Consider the following 14791-nt stretch of genomic DNA (forward strand, 5'->3'; position numbering starts at 1 on the left):
ATTTCTTCATCCAACAAAGAAATGTTAAAAATTATCTATGCCCAGGCACTGTGTCAAGTTTGGGGACACAAAGATGAAAGAGGCATAAACCTTTCAAGAAACCTCTAGCACAGGGGAGGAGACAGATGAGCAAACCAAGAATTACAATATATCCATTTATGAATTTTCAGCGCTAAGGCGACATGAGGAGGGACACCTGGGGTAGAGGAGAGGCAGAGAAAACTCTCAAGAAGAGTTACCGCTTGAGCTGTCTTTCAAGGGCAAGTAAGATACTCTTACAGACCCACCCTTATCCAGCCCTATCCCATCCTTTCTCTCCAACTTCAATTTCTCCTCTGATAGCCCTTTCAGTGTTCTGTCTAGATGTTCTGTTCAATGGTTGACAAAAATGCCCATAGTCAAACTTCAACACCAACTTGCTTAAACTCAACCCTAGTTTTCCTTTAGTGACATATTTTCTCTTTCCTCCATGTCCACTCTACTGGAGACCATCTCCCTCTCCCATGCCCTACCCTTCATCCCCAACTCACTAGGTGAAGAGGGGTTGGCATTTTCTTAGTTCCCCATTTCGGCTTCGTGTCAATCATTTGCTGCCATTGCCAAAAATAGCTTCTAGGTCCATCCTGCCTGCCTGCCCCCACTTTAGTTGTTTTTCTTTTTGTCAACCCCAGATCAACTCCAGGTCAAACTTTCCTCTATGTCTTCGCAACTGTGTCACAGTCCTCCTCTTTATCTCATTACCTGTCCTTATTATTCATGACTTCAGCATCCCTTCCATCATCCAGCATACCTATTTCACAGTTCCTTGACTTTCTCAAGTCCGATGACCTTAATTCCCTTAATTTCCATTGTATCTTAGTCACTAAAAGTATAGCCATATTTTGGACCTCATCTTTGTTTATTTTTATTCTTTCACACTGTATATTTCCCTAACCCCTAAACTATGTATCTACCCTTCCCCACCCTCCACATACCATACGTATGCCTTAACACCTCCTGAATCTGCTTTTGTTTCTTATTGTGATCCCTAGGGCTGTGATGCTTCCTTATTCACTTCTCATAGTCTTGGGAGTAAAATCTGTGGTGAGGTAAGAGGAGGGTTTCTAGAAAGCAATCCCTCCCTCAAAACTCAATAATATCTGCTCTAGTCATTTTCCACTGGCACTCACCTGTAATGCCTACTTTTATCTTGATAAATGTCATCCTTTCTTCAAGGTCAAACTCAAATTCCCTCCAGGAAACAAAGCACATGGATCTTTCCTTCTTTAACTCCTACTACATGAACCAAATCAACTTTTGATTATATAGCTTAAGTCATCTCCAGATTATTTCTTATCTATTAGTCATTGCCCCAACAGAAATCTATAAGAAAAGGACCATACATTCTATTTCTTTGGCATTTCCTACCCAAAGAACACAATGCTGGATGTATCTTTGTTGCTTAGATAATTATTTGATAAACAAATATATCATTTTTTATTTTGCTATGTAAATCCAGTAACAAAACATTCTGCTTATTCTCATAATTTTTTGGCAGTGAAAAAATTGAGGAGAAAGTAAAACTTTCTTGTGTAATCTCCTCAGAGAGGTCCCACTGAAAATCCCAGTGGGAATATAAGCCTGGCAACTACTTCCCAGATTGGATCCAGAAGCCATACCTGGTTATGTGGGGTTGTTATTAGAGCAATCAGAAGCAGAAACCACAGAGTACCATGATAACAGCCAGAGTTTATGAAGCATCTCATAGCATTCTATATTTTATTAAGTATTCTATAGGCAGTCTACTAAATACTTTCTGATTATTATTTCATACAATTCCTCCAAACCTATGAGTTAGGTATTCTATTCCCATTTTACAGATGAGGAAATAAAGACTCAGAAGTAGTAAATGACTTGTCCAAGAGAACAGCAAGTATCAGAGTTGGGGTTTGAACTCACATCTGTCTGACTCTAAAGCCTATGACTTACCCTTAAAATTCAATGAGTATAATTTTGTTTTGTAAATATTAATTGGTTTGGGAGGAGGTCTAATATTCCTTATTTCCTCTGGTAATACAACTCCCTTCTTTGGGGAGAAATTCCCTTCTTCTTTCCACCATGCTCCATTATGAAGAAGAAATGGTTACTGTCATCTCTCAACATGACAATACCTCCCTACCCATAATGTTTAGTCAAGGGAGAGATATCTGCCCAAGCTGAGCCAACAATACCTGATTTCCCAGATCAGAACCCAAGCTGCCCCAATTAGAATTCTTCCCCCAAATTCAGGAAACTAAACCTGTGAGTGAGGAGTGTTTCCTGTTAGGTACTCAAACTATACGAATGTAAACCTGAAGCCATGGCATGTCCTTCACCTCCTGGAAGAAGACTGTGTGCAGGAGAGAATAAAACTGACATGGAGAGAGAGGGAGAGAGAGCCAGCCCTATTACTTGTGAAACGTCCCCACTCACCTTTTCTCCCTTGCTGCTTCTGACCTTCCCATGGTGAGTAGAACCAATAACTTCCCCATTTTGCCCAAGCAAGTGCTTTCTGTCACTTGTAAAGGAGTCCTAAATGATTCAGCCCAACCCAGGAAGTGCTGAAGGTCAAAAATCAGTAAAAGTAAGACTTATTAGCATAATGAAGAAGTAAATGAAATATTGGAAGCAAGAGACAAAGCCAAGAGGTTGCAAATCAGACAGCACGGAAAGTGGATTAGGGGTGAGAGACAATGGAATTAAAGCCACCTAAGATCATCTATCCTGGAAGAGCTCTGTGAGACCTGAAACTATTTTCTTTTTAAAGGTCACTAGCCAAAATAAGAGTCAGCAGGTCAGCTTAGTTCAAAGACATGGATGGAGTAAGAGCAATAATCAGAATTTCATAAGATAAAATTATTCCTTTTAAGAATTAAGCCCAAATAAAGCTATCTCCATCTTAAAAGAGCGTTTTTTACTGGTATTCACTACCTTCTTTTTAATGACAATTACAAACTAAATAAATCATATGTTAGACCCAAGGAAAGAATTAAAAGGAAATCAAAGACATTTGAATATGTAATATGTCATATTGGCTAAGAACTAAAGTTATACAGAATTTACTCATAGAAGAAAAAGAGGCTTGGCTCTTGGTAGACTTAATTTCACCAGGATGATGTGTTGAGGTTTAGAGTAGGTGAGAATCAGTCTTTGACAATGGACCAGACAGCCACACTAATATGGCTGAAAAAATAAGCTTTCTCAGTCTGCATTTTCAGTTCAAAAATGTAGATGCATGAGCTTAATTTCCTTACTGGGTTTACCTGGAGATCAGTGTCAAGGAGCAAGCTCTAAAATGTAAATAATTCATTGGTTCACCGAGTGGTTTTCCAAGCTACCACGGACTTTAGTGCCCTGACCTCTGGGAGAAAGGGGTGAAGGCTTGGATTGAAGCTTTTTTTAGCAAATCCTTTCCATTCAAAACCATAAGCTTCTTGTCCTTGTCAGCAAGTGTCCAGAAGGTGCCTTGTCAACAGATCCCATTCGAGGGTAGCACAGCTGGGAGCTGACAGAAGTGGGAGGAGCCTTGGGAGCTTTTGCTACAATCTGGCCTGTGACATGAATTGAAAACTGCTTTGGTTTTTCAGCTGGAAGTAAATTACATTCCTTTGACTCACTTTCTGTTTTGTGATGTGCCTGTATGTGTACACAATATGTGTGGTTTGGACATGTACATGCACACATACAAGTGTGTTTATCAGTTGAAACTGGGCAGTGTTTTCACATAGTGCATAGTCCAATAAAAATTGTTGAATCTCCAATTGCTTCCTGTGGGTTTTGTGATCATTGCCCAGAATAAGAGCCGGATCCAATCCAACTCGTTGCAGAATCTGCCACCAATACAGTCAAGTAGTATGATCAAAAATTGTTGAGGGCTGCTAATTTAAATGGATAAATGTGCACCCAAGGTATAATATTAATCTTTCAACTTTTTTTTGCTGAAGTCTTTAAAATTAGGGCATGGCTTAGGATTTACACACAAAAAAGAGATGCTTATACAATTGCTTTTTTTTTCTCTTTAAGAAAATCATTGTGCCTCCACTTAGTCACATCATTGGAAATAGGCCATGGTGAAGTGTTTCTACCATAAAAAGGACAGATTACTAAGTTCTCTTTTACAGTTGACAATTAAACCAAATTATTACACCCATAAAACGGAACAAGAGAAGGTCCTTGCTAAATAAATCATTTCAGTTTCAGCATTGCTTGATAAATAGTGATAGGGATATAAATTCTATTAAGTGAGAAACTCTACACTCTAAATTGGATACACATGGTGGACTTGAGAAATGAATTTGAGATGAGAAATATATTAACTTTGTGAACCAAAGTAATATAGTGGTTGCTAAATTCATTAAAGCATTAGCTGATTATAATTCAGTGTGTTAATTTAATATTATGGGTGATAAGCTTTGCCCTAGTTCTAGTTATGATCTGTAATAAACCTGGATATATATTTGTACCCCATTTTCAGGCTGTGCCTTTTTCAGTCCCTTTGAACTAACACTGTTGATACCTTTTATCTGTAGCCTCAACTGCACTTCTTATGAACCTCTTCTGACAAAAGCTGGAAAGAATGTTAGTAATTGCATTCATTCCTCCCAGCAGGTGAAGCCAAGAAGCATTTGTGTTTGCAGTGTGGTATCAGTGTACCGAGGGTCAACTCTGGATGCTTGAGTGCCCTCCATCATTTTATTCTGGTCCATATCTCTTATCTCCCTTTAGTTTTCCTCCCATCTTCTTCAGAGGACCTGCTTATCAGGGGCTCTAGCACCTTTTCTGGTTTTACCAAACAATTTCTATGGTATCCATCTTCCACTTGCAGTTTTACATCACTGGACATAACTGCCACAGAGGCCAAGAGTACTGAATATAAACTGGCAATAGAGGATCACTCATTGTCTCAGTCTGAGTTTGTTCAAAAACATTGAGACATTGCAAGTATTGAGGGGTGTAATTGATGTTTAATAATGAAGACAGGGCTTACACAAATATGGAAAGAGCCGCAGGATTATCAATCTGGATGGCTGAAGCTAGAGAATCAGGAAAGAGTCACAAATATCAGACTGAGGCAAAGGAATAAAGAAAGAAGCATACCTCTTATGGGGGGAGTTTTCAAACCAGTATGACCAATAGGTGAAAGCTCTTGAAGAAGTCTTGAAGCCTACCACATGGGATTATAATAACTTTCCAAAAATTCATTTGCTTTACTTTACCTTCCAAATCTCAAGAAAGTTGTTCTCATTGGAAAACTCTAATCCAGAACCATGTATGGAAGGAGATTTTAGGAAACATACTTTCCAGGCCTAAAAGGGGATTTTGAAGATACTGCTAAATTGACAACAAACAATCTAACAGAGTCAACCCCTTTGGAAGTTTGACAACTATGCCCCATTCCATTTAACTGCATTTAACTCAATACGTAATATAAGGACATCATGCTTTTAATTAGCACAATGCAACCATCCTTTGACAACCAAAGACCAAAAAACTCTCTTCCCAAAGAGTAGACTCAAGTCTCATATATCATTTTAACTATCTTTAAATGATGCTTAACCCTCTTTAGCTAAGTTACACTTGCCCCATTGAAATCCTGTAATGCAAATGCTAATGCTGTATTAAAATATCTAATGTTAGGGCTTCCCTGGTGACGCAGTGGTTGAGAGTCTGCCTGACGACACAGGGGACACGGGTTCGTGCCCCGGTCTGGGAAGATCCCACATGCCGCAGAGCGGCTACGCCCGTGAGCCATGGCCACTGAGCCTGTGTGTCCGGAGCCTGTGCTCTGCAACGGGAGAGGCCACAGCAGTGAGAGCCCCGTGTACCGCCAAAAAAAAAAAAAATGTTAGATAATACAACATTAAGAGACAGAACAGATAAGAATAATTCATTAACGTATGTAAATATAAACAAATCAAAGCAATAAGGAAGACGAGTGTAATCATTACAGTTATTATTTCTACAAGTGACGATTTGGCCATAATTGGTATTTATATCTTTCTTATTCCACTAAACTTTCCTTAGCCTCTTTGTTTTCAATAAGTGGTTCAGTCGGTTGTGGTTCTTTGCTCAATGGAATTACTCAAATCCTCCTGAAGGATCTGTCATCAGCAGTCTTGTCTGTATTGGGTTTCTGTAGTTTCTCATTATCTTTTGCTAGAGGACATAAGAGTACTACGAAACACACCCATAGAATATTCTGGGTTATAGTCATGTCCTCTTTACTCCCATTTTGTAGTAGCAACATAATTTCCCTTTTATAATCAGAATGAATTACCCCACCTATTAGAGTAACACCCTCCTTTGCTATTGGTTCAGTGGCATGAGGTACCCATAGTGGCCAGATGGCACTGGTAGTTTCTACTTCATAATAACTATGTTGTGTCCCCTGATTCTAGGAGTTAAGATCTTAAAGTAGCAAGTCCAAGTTATAATATTGGGAATAGAAAATTTGCTAGTGGATTTTTAGGGGTAATAATGAGAGAATCCAGTTCCATTTCCACCCTGTAGTTCTTAAATCCATATATCCTGGCTATGGGTGAAATAACATCATATACTGATTGCTGATTCAAAGCATATACAATATACTGAGGACATTTTCCCAAACTTGCAAAGTTTGTCAAGCACCTAAAGCCCTCCATCTATAACCTATAGAGGGTTATATTGTCCCTCTGATCATTGAAAGTCTCCTCTGTTGTGGTAGCCCTTTCATGAACGTTTATATGACACAAAAAATTCCTAATATTCTATGCCAATTTGGAGAATTACATCTACTTATCTCTTCTCCAGACCTCCTTGTCTACAGTTTTCCAATTTTGTGTCTTCTCACTCCATGATCATCTAGCTAAACTGTTAGCAACTGCCCACAAAACCGTATAGATCCATACCTCTGTCTACATTTCCTTCCAAGAGAAATGAATAACAAGAGGCATTGCTCAAAGTTCTTTGTACTGGGAGGATTTCTCTTTACTACCATTCTTTAGGATCACCCCTGTGTGGTGCTACAGTGTTGAAGCTGCCCACTTTAAATTGTTACTGGGATATAATACAGAATCATCTTGTAAACAAGCTCTGTGTTTGTCCATGAGCTGATCATAGAGGACTCACCATGAAGCTAGAGGTGCTGATCGAGGAAAAGAAGTCTGGTAACAGGAGTAGGGACCTCAGGAGTCTTGAGTAATTCGTCTGGGCAAATTGCTTGTGCCTCCAAGAGCTGCTTGGGCCCCATACTTGATGATGAAGTGCTGTTGTACAGATCCAAATTTATAACTTCATGAGCCAGACAGCACACATGCTATGAGAAAAGCTTGTCATTTTATCATGAAAAGCTTAGGTCACATGGAAACTCGATGGCCCATTATCACACATTCAGTCTCTTTTAGGACCCAGGAGCAAGCTGAAAGCTGTTTCTCAAAAGGGCAATAGTTATCTGCAAAAGACAATATAACTGTACTCCAAAATTCAAAAGGTCTTCACTGTTATTTATCTATAGGACTTGCCAAAGACTCCATATAGCATTCATATCTGTCATAGATACTTCACCACCATTGGTATGCAGGCTTATACGGCTCAAGTGGCAAAACAGCTTGAAGAGCAAGAAACCTGGACCTGTTGCATAGCTTTTCCTTGTCCTGTTTCCACTCAAAACTGGCAGTCTTAACAGATTACTCAGTAAATGGATCAAATCCATGTTCCTAAATGAAGAATAGATTGCTTCAATACCCAAAGAGGTACCCTAGGTGTTATACATTTTCCTTACTGGTTGAAGCCACTTGTCCTTCACTTTGTAGTGATTATCTCAATGTATCCCAGAAATTCCTAGAATTCCTAGAAATTTCACTGAGTTTTCAAACCCTGAATTTTGTGGTCTTACCCCCTGGCATGCATGAGTTTTATTAAGGTGTACAAGGATATTAGCTACTTCCTGCTCACTAATTTCAATCAGCCTGATACCATCAATGCAGTAGGCCAGAATAATGTCCCATGGAATCACTAGTTAATCAAGGTCCTTGAGCACTGGAGTATTGAAGGGATCTGAGGTAAGGCCATCTAGTGAAGGTATATTGTAACTCCCCCTATATCAAAGAACACTTGATCTGATTGTGCTTACTAACAAGTGTAGGGAAAAAAAAGCACCAGCTAGATCAACAGCTACTTACAAGATATCCGGAGCTGTGTTGATTTGTTCAGTAAAAATCCACATCTGGTCAATAGCTTCAACTGAAGTCACTATCTAATTAAGTTTATGATAATTCACTGTCATTTCCAAGATTTATATTTTCTCTGTCCTGGCCAAGTATGTAGGTAGTAGGTAGGTTGAACGGGTAAAGTGGTAGAGACAAATATCTCTCCATATTTCAAGTCTTTGATCAGTATTACTTTTGGTTTTCAATTTCAGTAGGAAGAGTACTGAAGAGCATTTCCCACCACAATACCTCCCACTCCACGGATCAAGGTGTTAATATGACAAGTCTGCATATGCCTATCCTACCTATGTATTCAGAACGAAGAAACAGCCAGAAGCTTGGACTTATAGGCAGGCATGAGCCAAAACTCCATTAACCACCTGTTCTCCATAAGTTCCTACTTTTGGCTAGTGGACCACAGTGGCATTTGTGTCTCCAGGGATGAGCATCAATTCAGAGTCAGTTTCTATTAATCCCTGGAAGATTTGGCTACCTTCCTTTCCTCAGTGTGCATTCACCCCAGTAAATGGAAACAAGTCCCTTTGGGAAGGTTGGGAGGCAGACTTACAGTGCAATTTTTGTAAGTATAGCAGATCCTTTACTTAAAGTGACCTTTAATATAGCATATTAGTTTCCTATGGCTGCTGTAATAAATTACCACAAATGTAGTGTCTTAAAGCAACACAAATACAAGTTTACTAACTTACAGTTTTGGAGGTCAAAAGTCCAAAATGGCCTAAAATGAAGGTGTTTGTAGAGTTATGTTCCTTTCTAGAGGTTTTAGGAGACAACTTATTTTCTTGCCTTTTCCAGATTCTAGAGGCTACTTGCACTGGCTCATCACCCCCTTATATCTTCAAAACCAGTAGGGACCAGGTATTTTAAAATGGCTCATTTCCCTTCTGCTTCTGGGAAGCCTGAGGGGATCCTTCTCTGATATTTACTGAGAGTTCCTGTAGGTAAATCTCACAAAATTGTGGGGGCCCTTATGCTTGGATGCCCCTGGAGTTTTTAAATCTCAGAGTTGTCCAGACTGAGTCTCCAGCAAGTGATTGATTACAGCTCAAGTTTTTCTACCCCAGCACTGGTTCCTGAGGAGGTTTCCACTGCTGACAACTCTTCAGGGACAATGACTGAACCCTGTGGGTTGAAGGAAAAAAATAACAGATTTCCAGATAGACTAAAAAACAACTTAGCACTCAGCAAGAAAAGAAGTGAGAACTCAAGTTGAAACAAACTGTGCAGACACTGTCACCACAGCACTTCCAGATATTAAGAATGGTGGAAACCTGGACAGACCACAAGCCATCTCCACCAGTGCATGGAAAAAGGAAAGAGCTTACCTGAAACAAGAAAAAACAGAGCCAGGAGGACGAGAGAAACATCTCTGATGACTTTTGGAGCAGCAGGACTCGGTAGTGCCTGAAACCATTTAACTGAATTGAAAAGTTTTCTTTTACTTTTCAAAGAAAGTTTGGAGTTTTTATAATTTACAGCTATAAGACTGAAGAAATCCTGTTGTTAAACATCTGATTGAGCAGAAGCAAGAAGAACTACAATCATGCAGCCTGTGGAACAAAAACCACATTCACAGAAAGATAGACAAGATGAAAAGGCAGAGGGCTATGTACCAGATGAAGGAACAAGATCAAACCCCAGAAAAACAACTAAATGAAGTGGAGATAGGCAACCTTTCGGAAAAAGAATTCAGAATAATGATAGTGAAGATGATCCAAGACCTCGGAAAAAGAATGGAGGCAAAAATCGAGAAGATGCAAGAAATGTTTAACAAAGACTGAGAAGAATTAAACAACAAACAAACAGAGATGAACAATACAATAACTGAAATGAAAACTACACTAGAAGGAATAAATAGCAGAATAACTAAGGCAGAAGAACAGATAAGTGACCTGGAATACAGAATGGTGGAATTCACTGCTGCAGAACAGAATAAAGAAAAAACAATGAAAAGAAATGAGGACTGCCTAAGAGACCTCTGGGACAACATTAAATGCAACAACATTCACATTACAGGGGTCCCAGAAGGAGAAAAGACAGAGAAAGGACCCGATAAAATATTTGAAGAGATTAGAGTCGAAAACTTCCTTAACATGGGAAAAGAAATAGTCACCCAAGTCCAGGAAGCACAGAGAGTCCCATAAGCATAAACCCAAGGAGAAACACACTAAGACACATAGTAATCAAATTGGAAAAAATCAAAGACAAAGAAAAATTATTGAAAGCAGCAAGGGAAAAATGACAAATAACATACAAGGGAACTCCCATAAGGTTAACAGCTGATCTTTCAGCAGAAACTCTACAAGCCAGAAGGGAGTGGCATGATATACTTAAAGTGATGAAAGGGAAGAACCTATAACCAAGGTTACTCTACCCAGCAAGGATCTCATTCAGATTTGATGGAGAAATCAAAAGCTTTACAGACAAGCAAAAGCTAAGAGAATTCAGCACCACCAAACCAGCTCTACAACAAATGCTAAAGGAACTTCTCTAAGTGGGAAACACAAGAGAAGAAAAGGACCTACAAAAACAAACCCAAAACAATTAAGAAAATGGTCATAGGAACATAGATATTGATAATTACCTTAAATGTGAATAGATTAAGTGTTCCAACCAAAAGACACAGGCTTGCCAAATGGATACAAAAACAAGACCCATATATATGCCGCCTACAAGACACCCACTTCAGACCTAGGGACACACACAGACTGAAATTGAGGGTATGGAAAAAGATATTCCATGCAAATGGAAATCAAAAGAAAGCTGGGGGTTTCCCCAGTGATGCAGTGGTTGAGAGTCCGCCTGCCAACGCAGGGGACATGGGTTCGTGCCCCGGTCCGGGAAGATCCCACATGCCGCGGAGCGGCTGGGCCCGTGAGCCATGGCTGCTGAGCCTGCGTGTCCAAAGCCTGTGCTCTGCAATGGGAGAGGCCACAACAGTGAGAGGCCTGCGTAAAGCAAAAAAAAAAAAAAACAACAAAAAACCTGGAGTAGCAATACTCATATCAGATAAAATAGACTTTAAAATAAAGAATGTTACAAGAGACAAGGAAAGACACTACATAATGATCAAGAGACCAATACAAGAAGAAGATATAACAATTATAAATATATATGCACCCAACATAGGAGTACCTCAATACATAAGGCAACTGCTAACAGCTCTAAAAGAGGAAATCGACAGTAACACAATAGTAGTGGGGGACTTTAACACTTCACTTACAACAATGGACAGATCAGTCAAAATGAAAACAAATAAGGAAACAGAAGCTTTAAATGACACAATAGACCGGATATATTTAATTGATATTTTTAGGACATTCCATCCAAAAACAGCAGATTACACTTTCTTCTCAAGTGAGCACGAACATTATCCAGAATAGATCACATCTTGGGTGACAAATCAAGCCTCAGCAAATTTAAGAAAATTGAAATCATATCCAGCATCGTTTCTGACCACAGCGCTATGAGATTAGAAATGAATTACAGTGAAAAAAACGTAAAAAACACAAACACATGGAGTCTAAACAATACGTTACTAAATAACCAAGAGATCACTGAAGAAATCAAAGAGGAAATCAAAAAATACCTAGAGACAAATGACAATGAAAGTGCGATGACCCCAAACCTATGGGATGCCGCAAAAGCAGTTTAAGAGGGAAGTTTATAGCTATACAAGCCTCCCTCAAGAAACAAGAAAAATCTCAAATAAACCATCTAACCTTACACCTAAGGAACTAGAGAAAGAAGAACAAACAAAACCCAAAGTTAGCAGAAGGAAAGAAATCAGAAAGATCAGAGCAGAAATAAATGAAATAGAAACAAAGAAAACAATAGCAAAGATCAATAAAGCTAAAATCTGGTTCTTTGAGAAGATAAACAAAATTGATAAACCACTAGCCACACTCAACAAGAAAAAGAGGGAGAGGATTCAAATCAATAAAATTAGAAATGAAAAAGAAGTTACAATAGACACCACAGAAATACAAAGCATCCTAAGAGACTACTACAAGCAACTCTATGCCAATTAAATGGAAGACCTGGAAAAAAATGGACAAATTCTTAGAAAGGTATAACCTTGCAAGACTGAACCTGGAAGAAATAAAAAATATGAACAGGCCAATCACAAGTATTGAAATTGAAACTGTGATTAAAAATTTTCCAACAAACAAAACTCCAGTACCAGATGGATTCACAGGTGAATTCTATCAAACATTTAGAGAAGAGCTAAGGTCCATTCTTCTCAAACTCTTCCAAAAAATTGCGGAGGAAGGAGCATTCCCAAACTCATTCTATGAGGCCACCATCACCCTGATACTAAAACCAGACAAAGATACTACAAAAAAAGAAAATTACAGACCAATATCACTGATGAACATACATGCAAAATCCTCAACAAAATACTAGCAACAGAATCCAACAACACATTAAAAGGATCATACACCATGATCAAGTGGGATTTATCCCAGGGATGCAAGGATTCTTCAATACACACAAATCAATCAATGTGATACACCATATTAACAAATTGAAGATTAAAAACCATATGATCATATCAATAGATGCAGAAAAAGCTTTTGACAAAATTCAACACCATTTAAGATAAAAACTCTCCAGAAAGTGGGTATAGAGGGAACCTACCTCAACATAATAAAGGCCATATACAACAAACCCACAGCAAACATCATTCTTAATGGTGAAAAAGTGAAAGCATTTTCTCTAAGATCAGGAACAAGGCAAGGATGTCCACTCTCACCACTATTATTCAACATAGCTTTGGAAGTCCTAGCCACGGCAATCAGAGAAGAAAAAGAAATAAAAGGAATACAAATTGGAAAAGAAGAAGTTAAACTGTCACTCTTTGCAGATGACATGATACTATACATAGAGAATCCTAAAGATGCTACCAGAAAACTACTAGAGCTAATCAATGAATCTGATAAAGTAGCAGGATACAAAATTAATACACAGACTCTCTTGTATTCCTATATACTAATGATGAAAAATCTGAAAGAGAAATTAAGGCAACATTCCCATTTACCATTGCAACAAAAAGAATAAAACACCTAGGAATAAACTTACCCAGGGAGACAAAACACCTGTATGCAGAAAACTATAAGACACTGATGAAAGAAATTAAAGATGATACCAACAGATGGAGAGATATACCATGTTCTTGGATTGAAAGAATCAATAATGTGAAAATGACTCTACTACCCAAAGCAATCTACAGATTCAATGAAATCCCTATCAAATTACCAATGGCACTTTTTACAGAACTAGAACAAAAAATCTTAAAATTTGTATGGAGACACAAAAGACCCTGAATAGCCAAAGCAGTCTTGAAATAAGTGGTGCTGGGAAAAGTAGACAGCTACATGTAAAAGAATGAAATTAGAACACTCCCTAACACCATACACAAAAATAAACTCAAAATGGATTCAAGATATAAATGTTAGACCGGACACTATAAAACACTTAGAGGAAAACATAGGAAGAACACTCTTTGACATAAATCACAACAAGATCTTTTTTGATCCACCTCCTAGAGTAATGGAAATAAAAACAAAAATAAACAAATGGGACCTAATGAAGCTTTTGCACAGCAAACGAAACCATAAACAAGACGAAAAGACAACCCTCAGAATTGGAGAAAGTATTTGCAAATGAATCAAAAGACAAAGTATTAATCTCCAAAATATATAAACAGCTCATGCAGCTCAATATTAAAAAAACAAACAACCCAATCCAATAATGGGCAGAAGACCTAAATAGACATTTCTCCAAAGAAGACATACAGATGGCCAAGAAGCACATGAAAAGCTGCTCAACATCACTAATTATTAGAGAAATGCAAATCAAAACTACAATGAGGTATCACCTCACACCAGTTAGGATGGGCATCCTCAGAAAATCTACAATCCACAAATACTGGAGAGGGTGTGGAGAAAAGGGAACCCTCTTGCACTGTTGATGGGAATTGTAAATTGATACAGCCACTATGGAGAGCAGTATAGAGGTTCCTTAAAAAAATAAAATTACCATATGATCCAGCAATCCCACTACTGGGCATATACCCAGAGAAAACCATAATTCAAAAAGACACATGCACCCCAATGTTCATTGCAGCACTCTTTACCATAGCCACGTCATGGAAGCAACCTAAATGCCCATTGACAGAGAATGGGTAAAGAAGGTGTGGTACATATATACAATGGAATATTACTCAGCCATAAAGAGGAACGAAATTGGGTCATTTGTTGAGACGTAGATGGATCTAGAGACTGTCATACAGAGTGAAGTAAGTCAGAAAGAGAAAAACAAATATTGTATATTAACTCACATATGTGGAACCTAGAAAATGGTACAGATGAACCGGTTTGCAGGGCAGAAACTGAGACACAGATGTAGAGAACAAATGTATGGACACCAAGGGGGGAAAGCGGCCAGGGGGTGGGCATGATGGTGTGATGAATTGGGCAATTGGGATTGACATGTATACACTGATGTGTATAAAATTGATGAGTAATAAGAACCTGCTGTATAAATAAATAAATAAAATTAAAAAA

This window comes from Lagenorhynchus albirostris, chromosome 2 (genome assembly GCF_949774975.1).
Source record: "Lagenorhynchus albirostris chromosome 2, mLagAlb1.1, whole genome shotgun sequence".
In the NCBI taxonomy this organism is placed as follows: Eukaryota; Metazoa; Chordata; class Mammalia; order Artiodactyla; family Delphinidae; genus Lagenorhynchus; species Lagenorhynchus albirostris.